Raw genomic sequence first — 20,144 nt, forward strand, 5'->3', positions numbered from 1 at the left:
GCACAGAGGACCTTCAGGAAAAGGCAGAACTCAGTACCTATACCTCTCAGCAGCTTGTGTCCCAGAATTTTGCTTCACAGCATCCTTCAAGGCCCCTTTTCAGAAGCTGCCTTTAAACTGCTGACTATCCCAACAGAAAATGTGTAAACTCCTCCATATTGGTTAAATTGTAATGTTACAATTTCTTTCGATCTACCCATCTGTGTCTTCCTAACACTCTACAGTTAATTATCTTCCTGACTGTGAGATTGCTCCAACCCATCGGGGCTCTCTTCTACCTAATAAAAGTGGACTCTGCAGAGTTCAGTCACTGCGTGCCTTCTCTTCTTACCTTTCCTATCTCTGAGCTCTCCTCCATTCTTGTTGCTTCTCTTAATGGGGAGATGATCTTTATACCTACTTAATGGTGATATGATCTTTATACCTAAAGGGATCAAGTGAGTATCTAATCTTCATAATATCTCAAGACATAGATAATATTCTCATTTTTCAGGTGCTCCCACTGGGGCTCAGAGGTGAGGATGACTAACAAGGGCACACCACTCAAAAGTGTCTACAAAATAAAATGGGATAGCTTAAAACATGCCTCTCTATCTTTATCTTACTAGAGAGAAAGAAGGCACCCTGGGGAAAATATTTCAGAAGACAGGTCAAAGGGAAATGATTCTGAGGAGAGATCAATGAATGCCAAGTGACTAGCATGTAGAAAACAAAACTCCTGGTTCAATGGTAGATACCTGTAATCCTAGTGACTCTGGAGGCTGCGGCAAGAGGATCACAAGATCAAGGTCAGCCTGGAAAACTTAATGAGACCCTCTCTTAAAATAAAAAATAAAAAGAGCTGGGGATGTAGCTCAGTGATAAAGTTTTCCTAGGATCAACCCCCAGTATAAAAAATAAAATAGAAAATAAGAAAGAGCATTGGCAAGTATGATATTTCCACTAGATGGTGACTCCAGGCTTTCTGAAAGACAATGGCAGATATGTGACACCTCTTGCTGGCTACACATGGGTGAGAAGCTGCCGGTACAAATGGTCCCACCTGAGAGTGTTATGTCATAAAGGAGCAAACAATGCAAGGGACACCGGGGCTGTAGGCATGCTTGATGACATCATCATGCTTGGTGGACACCTGAAGCGTCTGAGAGAGCAAAGTAGCTCTGTTGCACATTTCCATTCAAAACACATGCTGCTGAAGGAAAGGAGTCTAGCCGAAGTGGACAGTCTGGTGCAAGTCACTAAACCATGCTGGTTGTTACAGTTAGAAGGTGTTTTCCCCAAAGTTCATGTGTTGGAAACTTAATCCCCAAAATCATATGTGAATAGCATTTGCAGGTGAGGACTTTGGTGGGTGGCTGGGTTAGATGAGGTCCTGAGGGTGGAGTCTCCATGATGATACTTCAGGCATTATAAGAGGAAGAACAGAGAGACCTGAGCTGGCACACCTGCTGTCTCACCAAGCAATGCCCTTGGCCGTGATGTGAAGCAGAAAAGAGCCCTTCACCATACGTTGAGCCGGTAATAGCACAATAATCTTGGACTTCCCAGCCTCCAGACGCATAAGCCAAATAAACCTCTGTTGTTTATAAATTACCCAGTCTTAAGTATTCATTATCATAATAAAAAATAGGCTAAGACACTGACCTTATTTCCTAACTATGAAATGAAGTCATGCATGTATGCAGACTTTAAAATCTATTTTTAAGAGTGCATAGGTTTTTTTGGTCAGCAAAGAGTAGGACTTTTTTTTGAACCCTGGTTCAAAAAGTCATGGATATCTTACATCCATGACTCCTGACAAAGGACACAAATGAAACTCAAAAAGGTTAAGACTTTTAAAAAAGAGAAAAATTATTGACCTTTCTGTAAAACGTTGTGGAAATCAAACCCATGACCTTGCATGTGCTAGGCAAGTGTTCTACCACTGAACTACACCCCTAATCCTGATTAATGACATTTGGAAGTGGAGACAGGGCACAAGAGGAGGTAAGGAATATCTAAACCTATTCACAGATCAGTTAACAAGTGCGGCCTTAAATATCCCAGGACACATGCACAAATGGCATAAAAGGAAGAGCAAAATGAGGAAAAAAACAGAAGCTCATAATTTGGCAAGAATGACGTCAAGAGAGATCGATGCAATGCTCTTTCAATATTAAACTAAAATAGACTAAGTGAAAGTACAGGGAGGATGCCCCACCGACTTGAGTGTCAGTTCTGGATGAAATCCTCTCGCTGCCATGGACCACCCTCCCAGTACGTAGGGTCTCATCAACAGCCTGGTAGCAATGCATCGTGGGCATTAGCCCGCCTTCCATCCTTTCTTGGGAACCAGCCCTGCAGCTCTGATGGTTCTTCTGCCAACTTCGTTCTCACCTGTCCTGGCTTTCTCTCCTTCCCCATCATCCTCACAGCCTACTCTCCACCTGGTATGACAATAAGGGGAAATTTCCTACGGTAGAATAATCCCCAAACTGGAGCCGGGCGTGGTGGCGCACGCTTGTAATCCCCGCGCTTGGGAGGCGGAGACAGGAGGATCGCGCAGGTTCGAAGCCAGCCGTGCTGGCGTAAGAGACCCTGTTTCAAAAATATAAAATAGGTCTGGGAGTGTAGCCCGGAGGAAGGAGGGCTTCCAGGAACCCCAGTACCACCAAAAAAAAAATAATAATAATAATCCCCAAACTGAAATTTGCAGCCTCAAGAGATAGCCCCTGTTTAACTGATCGACAAAATGGCATTACCTACTGAGTTCCGTCTTCTCAGATATCAGCTGATACTCATCAACAGCATTGACACCAACTCTTCATTTTACAGATGTGATGAAGGCTAGAAACAGTAGATTAGCTTTTTCCAGCTAGGAAAGCTCTCCAGCCGGACAGCATGTTCATGTCAGTTGAGCTCAGGCTCACGCCCCTTGTGAGCCCACATAACCACACTCAGAGGCTGCTGAGAGCCCAGAAGGCCCTCTCCAGGTTGACAGAATTCCACTGGTCAAGAGTGAGTGCAAATGCCAGTTTAAGCATTGTGTGGAGATGATACCCCAGAAAGCAATCATTTCTCTAAGGGTGTACATTTTCCACCACTGACATTCCTGTGGACACAAAAATAAAGCAAAAGGAGACTTTCTTTTTAGCATTTATTCAGGGCTTTCTTTGTCCAAAAACTTTGATGCACATTTTTCTCATTGCTTGGAGATAACCAGATAAAGCAACTGGGGTGGAAAGCAGCTAAGTCACTGGCTAAATGTCTCTGAACACCCTGGGGCTAAACGTAGTAGGTCTCTTTGGCTCCAAGGCTCCCAGTCTTCTTCCCAAGGCACTGTGCTGTCTTGGAGTTACACACACCACCTTCCTTTGCAAAATTTGCATCTAAGGATTTTAAAAAACATCAGAGTTGAATCTGCCTCTTCCCTGTGTTTTTTTTTTTTTTTTCCTGCATCCAATGGTTATTTCTACTGTCTTTCCTTTCATAGGCCCCAAACACAGTCCTGAAATACATTCTATCATGTGACATATGTGTTCAGCAAAATGTTGTGTACATGTATAAAGTAGAGCCTTAATTATAAAAGCAGATCATAGAACACTTTATCACTCTCTGAATTTCAAAAGCTTCCATTCAAATTCCTCTCACTTTTGCTTTCCTCCAAAGGTATTTGATTATTTCCCCCACAGTCGCTCTCTTAGTTTGACGGCATTAACTCTTTGATGACAATGAGCATGGAGTGGTAATGGGAACCACCTTCCTACCTCAAAAGACCCCAGGTCAGAACAAGGTGAGCCAGAGCAGCCAAAAGCCTTATTTAAAAAACAAGACTTTTGCTGGGCGTGGTTGGGCACTCTAATAATCCCAGTATTCGGGAGGCAGAGACCAGAGGATTGCGATTCACGAACAATATCAGCTACTTAGTGAGGCCCTTCACAACTCAGTGAGACCCTGTTTCAAAAAATGAAAAGACTAAGCCGGGCGTGGTGCTGCACGTTTGTATTCCCCGCGCTTAGGAGGCTGAGATGGGAGGATCACGCAGGTTCGAAGCCAGCCTCAACAACTTAGTAAGACCCTGTTTCCAAATAAAATATAAAAATAGGTCTGGGAGTACAGCCCAGAGGTAGAAAGCCTTTGGGTTCCACCCCAATACCACACACACAAAAAAAGAAAAGACTAAAAAAATAGGGCTGGGGATGTAGCTCAGAGGTATAATGCCCCAGCCGGGCGTGGTGGCGCACGCTTGTAATCTCCGCGCTTGGGAGGCGGAGACAGGAGGATCGCGCAGGTTCGAAGCCAGCCGCGCTGGCTTAAGAGACCCTGTTTCCACATAAAAAAGTAAAAAATAGGTCTGGGAGTGTAGCCCATGGGAGTGTATTCTGGAGGTAGAAGGGCTTCCAGGAACCCCAGTACTACCAAAAAAAAAAAAAAAAAAGAGGTACATTGCCCCTAGTACCACAAAAATAAAAACAAGGTTTTAATTCAGAAAAGCTCTTTCAATAGAGGCTAAATGGGTGATGTGTATGTACATGTATGTCCGCACAAGTTTTTTACCCCAGTATGATGTATGAATACAATGCACCAATAAATTTTTAAATAAATAAAACTATGTATTAAAAAAAAGAAAAGCTCTTTCAAAAGTATATCTTAATATAATGTTCTCCAGAAAGAGAAAGAACATTTGTTTTATCTAATATGCCCAAACTAGGGACTATTAAGAATCCCAGAGGAACTCCAGATAATGGAGGGGAAACCTCAGCAAAGCTGAAAGGAAAGGGTAGGAGATGAAGAAGGCTGAGGTTCATTAATGGAGGAGCTACATCCGAATATGTGGAAAAGTATGAATGTAGCATGGCTAACCTGGACACTCATTGTTGGGAGGGGGAAATGGAAAGTGGGGGGTGGGAGAGGGCACCAAGTACAGTCTGAATGTATGCCATTTTCAATATTATCCACAAAAAATAAAGAAATAAAAAATAAATTTTAAAAAGTATATCTTTGTTAGCCATAGTGGTGCACATCTGTGATCCTAGTCCTTTGGAGGCTGAGACTGGAGGGACTTCAGGTTCAAGGCCAGCCTCAGCAACTTAGCAATTTAAATTGCCTTCAGCAATTTAGCAAGACTCTGTTTCAAAATAAAAAATAAAAATGGCTGGGATATAGCTCAGAGGTAGAATGCCCCTGGGCTCAATCCCCAGTACCAAAAAGAAAATCTACAGAACGTGAGACCCTTGAATGTCAATGGGAAGAGAGAAAAGTATCCTGTCCTCCCCTTCTTTGTCGAAATATTAATTTGCTCTTTCTCTGCTGTTTAATAAGCATTTATATCAACTTCACAAGCTTTCAGCTTCAATTTAGTTGGTAGTTCCTCAAAGGCAGTACGAAGATCTTCAATTTCTTCTCTCTACAGCACTCTGCACAGGGGTTGGTGTTCAATATATGCTTTTGGAACGCAAATAGAAGGGGTATGAGTCAAGATCCTTAAATGAGGTATGCCTTTTTTTACTTTTTCCTAGAGCCCAGACCTAAAACGAGACCGTCTGTCGGTTCCAGATCTGAGGACAAGCTCAGCGGGGGATGTGGAGATGCACTCACGACAGATCACTTGGACCCCGCAGCCTGGGAGGCACCCCAGCCGGGTTCCCCTGTCAGGTGCTAAAAACCCGCCCCCACGCAGGGGCCAGCAGCGGTGCGTGTCCTTGTGAGCCTAAGATGCATTCTCTCCAAACGGCATATCTTGTCAAAATTGTTTGCCCACATCACCGCAATCTGTGTGCAGGGAAGCCTGAAACAAGTCAGTGTTTGGAAAGCAATGGAAAGTACAAGAGGTTCTGAAATTCATAAGTCTGGGAAAGCAGTGATTCAGAGAGAAGCTCCTCTTCTCACTCCTTCCAAATTGAAAAGCACTCGAGGCAACAGAGCAGCTGCTGCTTCCCTGGGCTGGTTCCTGCTGACCTTACCCGACCTCTTACCTGATGTTCAATCGGGCCTCCAGCTAGAACCCGGAAAGCACAGCCCCCCTCCCACAACCAAGTCTGACCTGCGCACCTCTCCTCCTCTCCGCAGAAGCACACCTGGGAGGATGCCCAACAGTGAGGTGGAAGCAGTCGCCATATCAAAGGGTTAACACCAAGCCGTTATCCTGGCCCCGCTATCTTCCCATTCCGCTAATCTGCTCACTTGTCATCTTTTACATTTTATAGTCTGCAGTTCCAATTAATAATTAAGTGATTGCTAATTTTCCTCTATCTCCTGGAAGTCATAATAATCTGAGCGGTGAGGAGAGAATCCATAGCCCGAGAGGGAAGAACAGAAATGATAGTGTTTTCTTTTCTCCATAAAAGCGATCACACTCGCAAATAAAATGGGTTGTTGTTGTTCATGGTCTTATGCCCATAAACATTTTATGCTACTCTGAATTGAGTTTTTCTCTTCTGGTTTCCCAGGTTATCTCCATACTTTTTGGGCATGGGGAGAAGGGAACGGGCAGCATGCTGGCGAGGGAGGGGGCTTCCTAGGCTTCAACTGTTCAATTCTCAGTATTTACTTGGCAGCTGATGCAAATTCCAATAAACTAGCAGTTATTGGGTATCACAAAATGTGCCCCACAACTCAAACTGCTCGGGATGTGTGGAAAGTTTTCAAGGGCAGCTGACCTCATTTATGTTTCCACTTTGACTCAGAGCGAGTTGAGTCATTCATTACTGGATGGCATGCGGTCAGGGCTGACCTGAAGGATTCCAGTCAAGGAATGTGCTTCTTTCATATTGCTTTTGCTTTCCCAGAGTTTACAGAAGCAAATCCTTCCTGCAAAATAGGAAACCTGTACGATGTATACATATGCACAGCCCACTGATGAAGGCCAAGCATATTTTTATTTTAAGACAACTCAAACACCTGACAAGTAGAGAAACCTTCACCAACCACCTCCACCCCGCACCAGTTATTTTCTTTGTACTTTTTCAAAGTGATCTGCACAACATTCTTCTACTCACCTAGAATTCTGCATTTCCCTTAACATGGGTTTTATATCCAAAGCTGGATTTTTTTTTTTTTAGGGTTAGTTACTAGTCACGTATTCATCCAAGAGGAAGGTGCACAACAGGGTATGTTTTTTAATTTTTTAATTTTTATGTGAATCATACTGAAAATGGCATACATTCAGACTGTGCTTGGTGCCCTCTCCCCGACTCAGACTTCCCCCCCTTCCCTCCTTCCAACAATGAGTGTCCGGGTTAACTATGCTACTTTCATACTTTTACACATATTTGAATGTAGTTCCTCCATTAATCAATCTCAGCCTTCTTCCTCTCCAGTCTAGCTTTCCTGAGATTTCCCCTCCATTATCTGGAGTCCTTCTGGTATTCCTAATAGTCCCTAGTTTGGGCATATTAGAGAAACACTTCTCTTTCTGTGTATACCTGGATTTTTTTAAATGTACTTTTTTGGTGCACTTTAACTATACATCATAATGAGGTTCAGAGTACATGTAGAAACATACATGTACACAGCACCTGGTGTGTTTCCCTCTGCATCCCACCCCATATCCTCCCGTTCTCCATACATGTCAATGATTGGTATTGATGATTTTCATGCATACATAGCATTATTTGAGCGGTTGCCTTCATCAAATCTCCTTCCCCATCACTCCACTGGAGTCTCTCCTGCTTTATCTGGAATCTCTCCTGTTACCTACTTTCTCTCTAGCTTCCACATATGAGAGAAAACATACAACCATTCCCTTTTTGAGCCTGGATAATCTCAGAATAATATTCTTTAGTTCACTCCATTTTCCCGCAGATGCTGTAATTTGTTCTTCTTTATACTTGAGTAAAATTATATTGTGCCTCTATGCCACAGTTTTGTAATCCATTCATCTGTTGATGGACACCTAGGCTGCTTCCATAATTTGGCCGTTGTGAATTGTGCTGTATTGCTGGAATTCAGCCCCTCTAAAGAGGAACCCTTTGTTGGCCATAGATGCTCACCAGATATTTGAGAATGAACAAATAGATAAATGAATGAATATGTACTTCAAAGTCCCATTCACAAATGAATCTAACTTAATTGCACCCTATCTTCTTACCTCCTACCCCCAATATTTTTTGGACCTCTAAGCATAAGAGAGCATTCAGGTTTGTGCAGAAATTCACATCCACCGCACAGAAAGGATCTAGGTAAGGATCAGGAAACCTGCCGGGCACCTTCCCTCCATGACATATTGGTTAATGGTCAGTACCAAATGAATGCCTATCCTGTATCCACACCACAGATGCTCTTAGCACTTGTGAAAGCCCCACAGCATTTCTGGTCTGACATAATGGCGACAATGTTTGTGAGCAAATAGATATCATCCGGTTGTTAATGATTCAACTTGGAAACAAACATTTTCTATCAGTTCTCTCAAGCTCCCAAAGCAGTTTTATTGAAGAGGATCCTGAGATGGCAAGGCAAACTACTTCTGTGTAAACCAATATTGTCTTGATATAGTTTGGGGCAAGCAAAATAGAAGACAAATAAATTGGATTTCGAAGCTGTTCTATGGCTACAACTGTCATTCAGAGTTTTGGATTTCAAATTGTTGATTTATTACACACAGTTTTTCTGTTACTGTTGACTAGTTGTAAAACAAGGAAAATGTATTAATTAAAATATGTGTCCGTTCATTTAATACTGAGATTTCAATTTTTTAATATTATTTTTAAAAAGCCTAAAAGATAGAGAAAAAGTATCAGTAGTGAAAGCAATGAGCTCTCTGAAGAACTCACAGTGATCTTAAAGTGATTTCTACACTTCCTTCCCTCACAGTCATTCAACAAATATTTCCCAGCACCTGAGCAATTAAAAAAGCTGGGAAAATAGCTGTGAATAAAAGAATCATATTCCTACCCATGTTTTGAAAAACTGGTATAGGTTATACAGCATTTGCTTTCTAACTTCTTAAAATAACTACAGTAAAGGTTCTCTGTCCCATATCCCAAGCATGTCATAGAATACAAAGAAAGGAAACTTCAGGAACTAAAATATTCCATAAATTGATTTCCTCATTTACAAAAAGACCATATGAATGACGTGTGTTAATAGTACAAATGAGGGTTTCTCCTTCTGAGATGAATGTTCCCATTTCTTTCTACTATTTCTTACAAGACCCCTCACAGCCTGGTTTCTGTCTTCCTGGCATTTTTTTGGTTGTTAACACTCATGTGTGATGACGTTATGGAAAAAAAAAAATCTCCAGAACTGATTCAAGCACTCATCGCTGGCACCACAGGTAACTCCATCCCAGTCCTAATAAACCCAGGATAAAGGCATTTCTCCTTACCCTATACGCTACCATTCGCCGAATCAACTCCATGATGGTCAAATCCTGGAAACTGAGGCTTGCGTATTCAAGGGAGAGAGCCTTGGCCCATTGTGCCGCATAATAGAGGACAGGTGCCGTTTTCACATTCATCCCCAAAGGCAGAATTCAGAGGCCTGACCTTATTAAGTTCAAGTTGGTCATCCAGCAAATACAAAATTAGTAACTGTTAGATATAAAACCAAGCCTAAATCCTGCCCTCTAAAGCCATAAGCTCATGTCTTGAGAGCCTGCTGAGATGTCAGTTGTGACTGTTTGTAATAAATACCAGAAGAGGCCGGGCGTGGTGGCTCACGCTTGTAATCCCCGCGCTTGGGAGGCTGAGACAGGAGGATCGCACAGGTTCGAAGGCAGCCTCAGCTACTTAGTGAGGCTCTGAGCAACTTAGTGAGACCCTGTTTCCAAATAAAATATAAAATAGGTCTGGGAGTATAGCCCGGAGGTAGAAAGCCTCTGGGTTCCACCCCAAGTACCACCAAAAATAAATAAATATATAAATAAATAAATAAATAAATAAATAAATAAATACCAGAAGAGAAGGCCAAAGGCCAGGCCCACTGTCATGAGGAGTGATGCAACACTGATCTCCAGTGGACCTGGGTTCCTAGCCCTACTCCTCGGGCAGGTTCTCTAACCTAGCAGAGCCTCTGAGACCCCGGGTGACAAATACAAATGACAAAACAGTGTTTTCCTCCCCAGGCTAGTGGGAGAGCTAAATGAGTGAGGACATGAAAAGTTAGTGCTGTGCCTGGCACTGAGCCCGCGCTCGATGGTGGCTGAGTCCAAGGATACAGCACAAGGCTGGCTGGGCTCCCCAGCTTGGGATGTGGGCTCACCACTGTTTCCTTATTTGCGTCCACATGATGTTCCCCAAACAAACATTGAGAAACACATTAAGCCATGGAAAGGACGATAAAAATATTTACGAATGGCACCAAACACTCGCTGCGTATGAAAATTTTGACATTTTATTTCTTTTCCTCTGTCACCAGTACTAGTCTATCAATCAAGAGGAGAAACTCATTCAGATTATTGGATGATCTCAGGGCACATGTGGCCTTTGTCTGCTTAACAAATTCCCCCAAATTCTTTTTTGAAAATGGATGAGACTATAATTCATTTTTAATGTGCAGAGGAATTCTAAGAAATGCAAAAGTCTCTTAGGTGGTATAAAAATTGAAAATGCTCCATAAAAAGGACCCACTTAAATGTCTAACTTGTAAAAGTAAATGTCTTTTTAAAATTTTTCATTTGTCACACTCCATGAGGTATCTCCTGCTTGCCACATCTCTGCAAGTCCCCCCACCCCCATGCCCCGCCGCCATGATTCGGCTGTGTAGAAAGAAGATGGCTACTTGTGCTTTGGTTTGTGTGATGCAGGATGTGGCAGATCTGCCTCACCCAATGGATTCTCCTCCCAATTCCCTGTCTGTCCACCTGCTGCATTTTTTCAGCTATACGGGGATGAAGATGGCTGAGGTCACATGGTCAGGTAGAAAAAGCAAGAACCAGATGCCTGTCTGCCTGTCATGTGGTGGGCAGGCTACTGGGGATTGAACTCACAAGTGCTCTACCACTGAGCTACACCTCCAGCCCTTCTTTTTACACTTATTTTGAAACAGGTTTTTGCTAAATGTCTGAGACTGTCCTCCTGTCTAATCTTCCCAAGCACTGTGATTATAGGTATGCCCCTCCATGCCCAGACAGCCTCCTTCTTCTGAAGACTCCCACTCGACCAGGTTTGCATATGGGTACGCTGGAGAGAAGGTCCCAGCCCTGATTTTTAGCCATAAAAACTTAGATCAGAATGCTGGAAGACCTCTGGGAGCTAGACATTAATTTGGCCTCAGTACCTCTGGGACCTCTGTGGAAATATCTCCCACATAGCAACTCTAGCAGGCCTCAGTCCAGGACTCCTGAAATAATGCAAGCCCACATGGCCGGCATATCTCTGAGAGCCAATCCTGGCCCTGGAGATTCAGGAAGGCGTCTTGCTCAGCTAGGCAGGCCAGTTCTCTTGGAATTTCAGTAACCACCACGAGCAGGCTGCTGGCACCATGCAATAGCTCACTGCTCCGAGGTTCATGTCACACGCTGAGCTGTGTTCACAAAAGTGCTGCCAAAGTTCTTCAAAGTATTTGAATGAAACTCTTCATAAAACAAACATGAAAATCCATTACCAGCAGTCACCAAATGCTGGCTCCTTGACGAATGGCCAACCTGCCGGCATCCGGGAAATGCGCTGTGCTGACAAGTAACTTGCAAAGGAGCTGTTTACTTAAGTGAGGTGTGCACCCGCCATGGTGGAGCACGTGGGCAAGTGGGAGGATCAATGAGGCTGCTAATTAAAGCGGAGCATCAGTCCCCCGTGTTTAGAGTGCTTTTGGAAATCCAAAGCCGTCAGCTCACTCGAGCTCTCTGAATCTGTTTTTATAGAAATGTTTCAAGTTGTGCAGTAGATGACAGCTGGGCCCCCTGAGTCCTTGCTGGAGCCACGGAGGGGACAGGCCTCGACCCCCGAGGTTCTCGGGACATTACAGCTTGTCTAGCCAGACACTCGTGGTTACTCCCTTAAAATTCAAGAGGGGAGCAATTTATAAAAACTGAACTTCCCCACCGAAAATACACAAGGAAATTTTAAAGCTATTACCTAAACAGATCAGGATGAGAAGACCTCCTAATAATAAAAATCTTGGGTAATTTGTGCTGAAATTCTATAATAATCTCCCAAAAGAATTTTTTTAAAAAGATTTCACCATCATTTTTAATAGAAAATGCTCCATCCACCTCTTCACACTATACCCAAATCAGTGCCATCAGCAAGTTTTAAAATTTTTTTGTATTTCTCCTTTTATTTGCATTGTTTAATTTTAATATTTTTACTGATGCAAAAAGAGTCAGAAACCCTTTTATTTTCAGAATAATTTTAAAACAAATTTTTGTACCATTGGATTATAAATATAAAATGTACTGTATGTATTTATATAAAATGTGTCTAAATATATTTTCATGTACGTTTTGTATATTATGTATGCTAATGTCTTTACAATATAAGGATTCTTTTATGCTTTCTATCACCTCTAAGAAAATATCAGGGCCAAGAATGGTGGCACACACTGTAGTCATGGTATGTGGGAGACTGAGATAGAAGGATCTCAGGCCGGTGTGTGGTAACTTAGTAAGACCTGGTTTTGGAAACAAAGATAAAAATGATTAGTGGTGTAGCTCAGAGGTAGAATCTCCTTGGATTAATTCAGAGAGAAGGAAGGAAGGGAGGGAGGAGAAAGGAAAGAAGGAAGAGAGGGAGGGAGGGAGAAAGGGAGGAATGGAGGAAAGAAATATCAGAGAGCCCAGAGTAACGAGACGTTTTTCCTCATCTTTACTCTTCATGGTAGTAAATGGTTTTGGGTAGTTTGTAGAATATAAACCCACAATCCCCACCTGGTCCTGCAGGTGGAAGCACACTTAGCTCTCAGGCATAGGCCTTCCTCTACGGAGAAGGAGTGTTTTATACCATGTTGATGACTAATATTTCAAGCACATTTTGCGGACTCATTTTCCCGGTGTTCTGTTGTTTCAGCTGAACTGTTCGTGCCACGATATTTTTATAGGCTCTGAGGCTGAAAAATGTTCCCATCCAGGCAGGACAAATGAACCTCTTATTTTCTGATGCAAAAGTAGCAATCAGATTATCCTCTTGGAAAGGAAAACCACACTCCTTATGGTGGCAGGTGAATGGGAGAGTGGAGACTTGAACAAGGATATGAAATATAGGTAATACTTCCGCAGTACCTTATGTTGCCGCATATGTGCAACAGCTGCCTTTCTGCTCTGCTGAGATTAAATCAGTGCTTCCCACCTGGGGCAGGGCAGCGGGAGGCTTCTGTGAGACTCACAGGTAACAGGCAGGGAGGCCGTCCTCCCAGGAGGAGTTCACTGTCTTGCAAGGACCACATTGTTTAAGAAGCATGGTAGATAAAAAGAGGTGACTGGTTAGAATCAGAAGCCTAGGCTTGAGTCCCAGCTCTGCTCCTACTACCTGCATGGCTGAAGGCAAGTGCTTAAGCTCAAGTGGCCGTAGCTTTTTAAATTTTTAGAATGGGGATAATGATAGTTTTGAGCCCTGGCTCTACCACTTACCTGTTGTTTAACCTTCAGCAAATGTCTTTTCCTTTCTGTGTCTTAATAGCCTAACTGACTGGATGTATTCGCAAGTCTTATCTCATAGGTGAAGATTAATTAAATGGTTTAGAAAGGCAGGCTCTCACAGTAGTGCTGGCACACGCGCGCGTGCGCACACACACACACACACACACACACACACACACGTGTGTATTATTCCAAGTGGTTCAGAAAAGTTAGTTAACCTTGAGAAACTCTTCTATACAAAAATGAAGAGGGAAAGGAAGGAAGGAAGGAAGGAAGAGAAAAGAGAAGGAGAGAGAATGAAAGAACTGAGACAATACATGGAAATGGTGAACAAGAACAGTTGCCCTCGCCTTTGGAAATTCTTGGCCATATCTGGCTTCTGTGGTGACTGAGCTTCATGCCGCTGAATGAGATCTGCCCAGCAGAGCCACTGTGTCCTTAGGAGTAGACAACTGTGCAGGGTATGCAGTATCTCTTCAATTGCTTCAGCTTCTGTCTACTTGAAAAGCCCCAAAAGACTCTTCTATAGATGATATGGAGCAAAGGAGAGAGGAATGACTGAGTTGGGGTGCTTGCAAAAAATAATAAAGTTGGGCGTGGTGACACACACTGTAACTTCAGTGCTTGGGAGGTTGAGACATGAGGATCTCAGGTTTGAGAGGAAGGAGCCTGGTAATTCAGTGAAACTCTGTTTCAAAATAAATAGGGCTGGAGATATATAACACCCTGAATTTAATCTCCAGTACCACAAAATAGCAATAATAAAAATAGAAAAATTAATTATAGGTAACAGAAAGAATATCCTAATTTTTATTCACTGCTCAAAAGTTCTCCAACAAGAACAACCCAGGAAATGGTCATATATCAATGCCATATTTACATTTGACTATTGGAATTACGAAGATTCAGCATCTGAGACCTTCTCTTAAATGTCTAAAATCATCTGTCTTGTTTACTGTTGAAGATAAAAGATAACCAAGAAAGAACAAGCCAGCCCCTCTTGTTGATGCTCTCTGATGTTATCTGTGAAATGGGGATACACCAACTATAGCTAAGGTTGCCGTCCGGCCAGTGGCCAAGCCTTCTAGTCTAAAGGGACACCAAATATAACTAAAGGGGAAAAATATAACTAAAGAGAAATGTAGATGCAAAACTCCTCCCATGAACAGTATCCCATTGAATTGAAATACAATCAATAAACCTATGGCAGAAAATAGTTGATATCTAATACCCATTCTCTCACTTTCCCTGTGGCCAGGCTTTATAAGCTGCAGTTTCTCAATGCAGTCATCTTATTAGGTTTTGGCCCATGTAATATGAGCAGAAGTGATATTGGTAGCTTCCAAATTATATTCATAAAATTAAAATAAATGACTGTCCTTTGCCCTTTCCCTTTGCTCCTTCCACTGGAGGAAAGGTGGACCTGGTGGAAAGCCACCTTAGACCATGAGCAAAAGCCCTGCATTAGGAATGGGATCGCATAGCAACAAGTTAGGAGCCTGAATCCCTAATCCCAGGGAGATACCATACCAGCCCTGGACTGCTTACAAACAGGACTCTTAGGTGACAAATGCACTTCCATTTGGGGTCATGGCACTAGCCTCACCTACAATCCAACTAACACAGTTCTATTTTAAGTGAAGAGGGGAGGCAAGATTGCAAGACATGTTCTGGAGTTGTAACTGGCCATAAACTGCCTTCCAAGGAGGGAAGGTCTCAGCCTAAAATAAGGAATTCTGAAACCCTAGGTGGATGCTTGCTGAAGAATGGATAGGGAAGTCAAGCCAGGCGTGGTGGCGCATGCTTGTAATCCCAGTACTTGAGAGGCTAAAACAAGAGGATCACCACGGGTTTGTGGCCCACCTCAGCTACTTAGTGAGACCCTCTGAAACTTAGTGAGATGCTGAAAGTAATTAGGAAAAAAAGAAAAGAAAGGAAGGATAAAAGGAAGAAAGGAAGGAAGGAAGGGAATTCAATAAAGGTCTGCTAACCTATCCATTCTTCCTGCTCTAGATCTTGTTCCATCAATGTCTTTTTCCTGATGTCATCAACCCCTCACTCTATTCAGTCTGCAAATTTGTTTAAGACTCTTCCCCTCCTTGACCTTATTTTCCTGTTGCATAGCCTTCCCATCATGATATTGCTCAATTTCTTTCCTTCTCGGATTTAATTAGTCATTCAGTTCTATCTTTGGCATCCTTGTTACCACCACTCCAGCCTAGGTCCCTGTTCTTGCCTTCTCAGTTATAGAAGTCCTCTGATCTGTTTTTCTATCCATAGCCCTCTCTAATGTCCATGCTACCCTGACATAGACTTTCATCAATCACTGCCAGAATGCCTTTTGCCCTTTACAAACTCCTCCTAACTCTCGGAGACCCAGCTGGACTGATGTCCCCTTCCCTGTCAAGGAGGCATTAGCTGGCCCTCAACTGTGCCTCTGCTGCATTCAATTCTTGTTTCTGGCCCAGTAGATTGAAACCTTTCCAGGCCAAAGGCTTTGTTTGTGTACCCATGGGGTCTGGCACAGAGCCTGGATCCCAGGATGTGCTCAGGAGCATTTGTTGATCGAATCAAGGTTGTCCTAACAAGAAGATTGATGGACGATGTTTTAGCTAGATTTTTGGTCACTGTAACCAAAATATCTGACAAGAACAACTTAGAGAAGAAAACATTTATTTGGCTCACAGTTTTTTTGTTTTTGTTTTTGTTTTGTTTGTGGTTTTGATTTTGTTTTTGATTTTACGAGTCTGGGGATGGAACCCAGAGCCATTTGACCACCGAACTACACCCTTACACCTCCTACCCTACTGAGTTGCAGAGGGCCTCACTAAGTGGCTGAGGCTGCCCGCAAACTGCGATCCTCCAGTCTCAGCCTCCCAAATGCTGGGATTACAAGCGTGCGCCACCACGCCTGGCTCAGCTCACAGTTTTATTGGTTCAGTCAATGGCAAACCAGCTCCCAGGCAGAAAGATCATGGTGGCAGGGATGGTGGAAGATAACTGCTCAGGGAAAGAGAGAGAGAGACAGAGACAGAGACACTAGAGACAGTTATAATCCCCAAGATCATGCTCTCAATAAACCGTTTCTTCCAGCCACATGCCACCAGCCTACTATTACCACCCTATAAATCCATTCAAATTATTGATCCATTAATGGATTTAGCCACTGATGAGATGAGATCCGAGGTTCAATTATTTCACCTCTGAATATTGTTGCATTGCCAACACCCAGCACATGAGCTTTTCTGGGAGACACTCCACATCCATCCCATAACAGATGAATTAATTTATTCATCACCTTAGAACTGAGCTTCATCCTTCACTCTTTATTCTGGAATAGTAGACAAAATGCAGAATCTGAGTTTTCAACCAAATTCTATCAATTATTTATTCAACAATAGACAAGCAATGTAACCACACAGTGCCCCAGCTTCTTCATTTGTAGAACAGAGATGCTTTCACACACAAAGCGGGATTTTTTAGTGATTTTTTTAAAGTAATCTGTTGATAACTATAAAAATACCTTTATTTCCTAAATTATTTTTTGTGTGTGTCGTGGTGCTAGAGGTTGAACCCAGAGGCATTCTGCCTCTGAGCTACATTCCCAGCCCTATTTTAGTTTTTATTTGGAAACAGGGTCTTCCTAAATTTCTGAGAGCCTCACTAAGTTCCTAAGGCTGGTTTTGAACCTACAATCCTCCTATCTTAGCCTTCCAAGGGATTACAGGTATGTACAACCACACCTGGCTTTTGCGAGTCTGGGGATGGAACCCAGACTTGCAAAACTATATTCCATTTCCTCTATTTAAATAATTATTTTTTATAAAATTTCACAAAGGTAAAAAAAAATATCAAAGGCTTCCTCATACTCTATCATTTTGGGGGAAAAAAGTCTAAAAAATTATGGTATTAGGTTGAAAAGGGGTCACAAAAGTATTTACATCCTGGCCAGGCATGATGGCGCACACTTGTAATCCCCGCACTTGGGAAGCGGAGACAGGAGGATCGTGCAGGTTTGATGCTAGCCTCGCTGGCTTAAAAGACCCTGTTTCTAAATAAAAATATAAAAATAGGTCTGGGAGTGTAGCCCGAAGGTAGAAGGGTTTCCAGGAACCCCAGTACCACCAAAAAAAAAAAAAAATCTACATCCTAACCCCTGGAACCTATGAATATTGCTTCATATGGCAAAAAGAGACTTTGCAGATGTCATTGAATTAAAGATCTGGAGATGAAGAGATTATCCTGAATTATGCAAGTATGTCCAAAGTATACTCACCTATATATCCTTATAAAGGGAAAGCAAAAGGATATTTTGTCACAGAAAAAAGGAAGACTTGGTAAAGGAGAAGAGAGAGGCAAAGGGTAGCAGATTAAAGTAATGACAAGTGGCTGGTTTAGGAGATGGTGGATGGGGTCCAAGAGCCAAGGAATACAGTCCAGACCTTGGAAAAGAAAAGGAAATGGGTTTTCTCCCAAGGTAGCCTGGTCTTCCTTACACCTAAACCTTAGCTCAGTGAAACTGATTTCAGACTTCCAGCCTCCAGAACTGTAAGAGAATAAATCTGTGGTTTTGGTCACCTTGTTTGTGGTAATTTGTTACAGTAGCAGCAGGAAACATACAATTGTTTTTCTTCTGTCTGGTACTTGGAAGGTAAGTTATCACATCCTCCTCCTCAGAGGGAGGAGGCAGAAATCCAGCTGTAGCTCCTCTTTATTTCTTGACTACACAAAAGGGACTTCTAAGAGGAGCCCCCAAAGGTTTATATCCCAGGGCAGCCTCTTAGATGCTGAGATCAAGACAAGTCCATCTTTCCCTAAATGAGACCCAATAAGAGAGTCACATCTGTTAGGAAGATGGTTTTCTGCATTTTTAATCAAATGCTGTTGAAATAATCACTTCAAATTTTACATAGGATAAATAGATGATCATATTATATTAAAACTATTTTTATATGCCCATGATGCAGGAAAATTCAAGCTTAGCTTCAAGTACTAATAAAACCTACATTGTAAGGACGTGGCTACCAAACACAACCCATAAAATAAGGATGTATTTAAAATGCTGTTATTAGATAATTGTCATTCCCACAAATTTCCCCCTCGTGCATCCTGGCAGCCGACTGCATTCTGAAGCCAAAGGAAGAACCAGTTTTATGAGTACGTTTTTTTCATATACCAGCTTGGTGAACAATAAGATCATGACACCAAGAAAAATCCCTTCTAAAAAAGAACAAAAACATTTTAATTTTCTCAGCAATCTGAAGGCAACTGAGGGGGGTAGGAATGTACTTCTTCAGGAGGTTTTCTGGATGTTTTAAAGATGGGGCCAGAACGGAACAGTCTGGCAGCCCCTGTCTTTTACGGTCTGTGTCATCTCAGGCAATAAGCAAATGGCATTTTTCTTCATTATCATACATTGTGGTTTGTGTGCCCAGTTAAATGCCTTTCTCTATCTGTTCCTGATCTCATTCAGAAGAAAGATACAGCTTGAATGTAAGGCATCCTCACTCCAGCACCCCAGAGACTTTTAGGGAAATTAATATTAAATAGTACTTGTATAATCTCTATTATTATTTTATATTGAATATTTACATGGAACAGAGATTTAACTTACAAGAGATATCTCAATCCTATTTTCAGCTTGCTATATTAAACAAATACTGAGCTTCTACTTTGTTCACAAAAATATACTAGATGCCGAAATTTGAGGATGAAGATCAGTGATGAATGAGTCATACCAACAGCCTTGGGTGAGTTTAAAGGCAATCTTTTCTAAAAGATAGATGCATGTAGAGTGTTCAGTTCAAAATGTAACTGTCTCTGGGCACATTATGAAGTTGTACTGTACACTGTTATTTTATTTGTTTCCATTCCCCCTTCTAGAAAAAGTCATGGTAACTATTTAGGAGATTCAGTCCTTCAGGCTTTTTCTAGATCAGAGTCTCCAGGTATTTCTATATTTTGATTGTTCTAGGCTTAGTACTGTAAATAATTGAGAGCTATATTATAATTCTGAGCTGCATTGAAAGAGGGTTTTGAACTCTTTGAAATCATGATTCAGAAGTTATACAAAAAAGAAAAGGAAATCAAGGGCATAAATATACTCTTCAACTACAAATAAGAATTACCCTAATCAAAGTTATTCAATTTAAAAAATTAATTATAAACATTTCTCTTTCCATTGGGCACCAATACAAGGTAGGTCCATTTGAGTAGTATCAGTCTGACCCAGAGATTGAGACCCATCTCCTTAATTCCAAAATCCAGTAATAATCCCATTGAAGGTCTAGGTGGGACTCTTCAACTCTGGTTGAAAAGTTTTAGCTTGATAATACTTTCTAGACCCTTGAACACAGAAATGCATCTGTCATTTCTCTGTTGGCTTTAACCTGAAACAGGTTGCCTTCACTATTCCTTTCTTCTGATGGATCTGAATAACCCGTCCCTCAACTCCCAGACTCCTCTGGGATCTTGTTTTCCTCCTTCCTTCCTTTTTCTCCCTTCCTTTTTGGCTCATTTCTCTGTCACACAAGTAAATTATGTCTCCAGAGCTTCAGTGAAGCTATTTGTCTGATACCACATAGATTCCTGCCTTGAAAAGAGCTTGTCCATTCAAATATATCCTTCCACAGTTCTTACATTTTGAGAACAC

This window comes from Muscardinus avellanarius (genome assembly GCF_963383645.1).
Source record: "Muscardinus avellanarius genome assembly, chromosome: 1".
Lineage (NCBI taxonomy): Eukaryota > Metazoa > Chordata > Mammalia > Rodentia > Gliridae > Muscardinus > Muscardinus avellanarius.